General features: G+C 35.5%; 1 pseudogene; it reads left to right on the forward strand.

The window, feature by feature from the left end:
• Positions 1-764: 764 nt before the first annotated feature.
• On the forward strand, positions 765-1,660 carry LOC110740163 (annotated as a pseudogene).
• Positions 1,661-3,331: the final 1,671 nt, after the last annotated feature.

The following is a 3,331-nucleotide window of genomic DNA, read 5'->3' on the forward strand; positions in this document are numbered from 1 at the left end:
GGCTAATGGTTATCAAGTTGTTAGGATAGTGGTTTAATTAGATAAGGCTAGGAAACCTCTTCATGATCACAATCTGTCAAGATAACTCCACAAGTTGTTAGTGGGTTGTTGACATGTGGACGTGATTATGGTGGAGGTTAATGACTAAGCCTTCTCTATAAATACTCGTGCAAACTATCTCAGAAAAACATAACTCTTAAGCATAAAAATTCCAGTACCCATCTAATAACATAAAGAGAGTTATTTTCCTTCATATATTCTTGAGTGCAATAGGTATTTGTAATCACAGATTGTATACAAGTACTTTGGGGTTGGGATTGTGAGTTTGTAAGGTGAGGTTAAGGAAGCTTCGTTGCTGAAGTCTTCTGTGAGAGTTGGGAACAAGTTCCTAATTTGGGGAACTTGTTAACGGGTTTGAATCTTCACTTGTACAGAGTTTGATTACATAGTGGAAATTTAGAAAAGCCTATATCTTCTCTCGTCATTATTTCATTTAGTTAAATTCCGCAAAAAGTTTTTAGATTTCACCTCAAATACAATTCACCCCCCCTCTTGTATTAGCCAGTTAGACTTTCATATACCATTTTTCATATAATTTAACCCCATACTAATTCGTGATACACATGACCTTAATGGTGCCAAAATTTCTCTTGTTTTATATTTTCAACGCTAGCTAGCGAAAGTGGGGGACTACAACCTATCCAAGAGGCAAGTTAGCAAGGAGTGGATGCCTTAGCTTATTAGCTTAATCTTCCCATCTATAAAATGAGTAGCATCAAGTGCATGGTTCAACACCAATTAAAACATCCAACATAAACATAAACATAATAAGCAAAGTGTTCCAATAACGAAAATGTCTCCAAAAACAGCCACTATCTCCCTCGCTCTCCTCGCAATTACTCTTGCTCTAACACTGTCCTCCGCCCATGCCCACTGCCCTGCTTCAACGATCCCTGGGATCTTGAAGTATTATGGGTTACCGCCCTCGATTTTCCCTGGTGATGCTGTGAGCTTCAGCTGCGATCCTGTCAACCAAAACTCCATCAGGTTAAATATTAACTTGCGTGGTAAATGTACCGTGGTTAACGAACTGGGTGCTATTCAAAATGTACTCAAGTGCTCAGAACAGATATCGGCGGTCTTATCACATGACAAACTGAGCGAAGTTAAGGGAGTGACTGTCCAACTCTATGTTAAGCTTCTCCCTTGGCTCGACGCAGCACCATTTGGTCCCTCATGACCATAACCGGTGCCGAAGCCTCTTATGGACTTTTTAACTTGAAGTTGTTTATGTTTATTTCTGACCAAGGTAACAGTCCAGCCTTCCCCTACATGTTATTCCCAAATCAAGCTCCCAAGTGTTCCAAACTTGCTTTCTATGACACCGTTGTTGCCAACATCAACCAAGATATTCCTTTTAATCCTATTCTTGTTGCTTAATAAGCCAAGTTCACGCTTCCACTCGCACGCAGTCTTGCACTTCACTTGCTGATGCTTATCAATCGTTTCTATTTTATCGTGTATGTTTGTGGTTTATCTATGCTTCTACTTTTTTTTGTTTGAATAAATCTGCTTAAATGTAAGCAGCCCATCAATGTAAAACAGCTTGTACTTGTATGATCATCCCATTATTTTTAATCTACTACTTCTATCAGTCTTATTTATGTGTCATAGAATTTTTCTGCTTAGCTTATCAAGTAGTTATCATGATGTCAAGTTTCATGAAAATTAACTAACTTCATTGATTAATACTTCCTCCAAGCCATAATACATGAGAAGTTGGAATTTTTTTCACCATCCATGCATTAGGTGTCACGGTAAATGTATTTTGGGGTTACACTGTAATTTCTAAAAATTGGGGGCACATTGTAGAAAACGGAAAGTTAGAAGGTTATAATGTAGAAAAACCCTATATTTTATCATAAAAATATATATTTTATGTTGTATATTTTATCATAAAATATATATTTTATATTAATTATCCTAAAATAGGTTGTTAGATACTGTATGTTTTAATATAAAGTTTCATTATATAATTTTAAAAATTATTTTTATTAACATTTAATTATTTTAAAATAAAGTCAAACGAATGCATTGAAATGTATGTAATGTTTTAATGTGTCATGTATTATGGGACAGAGGGAGTAGCTAAACAATAATTAGATCATTGCCCAGGATACACACTAGTTAACTATCACAAATTCATATATCTATGCTTCTAGTTTTGTTTGTTTGAGTAAATCTGCTTAAATGTAAGCAGCCCATCAATGTAACACATCTTGTACTTGTATGATCATGTCATTATTTTTAATCTACTACTTCTATCAGTTTTATTTATATATCATAGAATTTTTTTGCTTAGCTTATCATTATGTCAATTTTCATGAAAATTAACTAACTTCAGCATTTTTTAATACTCCCCCATAATACATGAGAAGTTGGGCTTTTTTTCACTATTCATGCATTAGGTTAGACCATAATATATTTTAGGATTTTTTGTGAACAACTATGTTAGGAAATAAAGGGTGTAATTGTGTTTGATTAATGCAGAACAAACCAATGAAAATTAAGAACGAGAAAAGCAATAAAGAAGATAAACAAACAACACAAGGATTTACGTGGTTTGGTCAAAATAGACCTACATCCATGGGTGGGGGATTCAAGAGCTTCTTCACTATAACGGAGAAAGAACGAGAGAATAATACAAGGAGTCCTAAATCTAATGGCTCAAAAAAAAAGGTATAATCTAAATGATCAACTAAAGGGTCCTTTTATAACACAAGGAAACCCTAATAAAACCCTAAGATTATTCCCCAAGTATACTCAAATCGCCGTCATAGAAAAGATATAATTTTAGGTAATATTCCATCAATTATCCTAGAATAACCTAACTACCGAGCTATAGCTCGGAAGCTAGATCATGCCTGCCGCAAGTCCTCATAGGGCCGAGCTATAGCTCACTCGCATAGAAATATAGCTCGCAGCCTCGTTGCAAATTTCCAACTTCGTCAGGTTTTCGTAAAACGGTCATAACTTTCTCGTTTCTTATCGGAATTGGGCATACGACCTATCGTTGGAAAGCTCTTGAACCAAGCTATCACCTCCAACTTGAATCACCTCAAAATCATTCACAAATGAGATACATAAGCGTTCAAATTCAGCCCTACTAGATTCCGAGTCACAATTTTACAATCTCCACGTTGACTTGAAATCGACCAAAAAACAAGGTAACTCCACCTTGAACCAAAATCCAAGAAGTAATGCTCATAATAAAACACAAAACCTCCACCTTAAACAAAACTCCATAAGCGTACTCACATTAGGCTATCAC

This window comes from Chenopodium quinoa, unplaced genomic scaffold, assembly GCF_001683475.1.
Source record: "Chenopodium quinoa cultivar QQ74 unplaced genomic scaffold, ASM168347v1, whole genome shotgun sequence".
In the NCBI taxonomy this organism is placed as follows: Eukaryota; Viridiplantae; Streptophyta; class Magnoliopsida; order Caryophyllales; family Amaranthaceae; genus Chenopodium; species Chenopodium quinoa.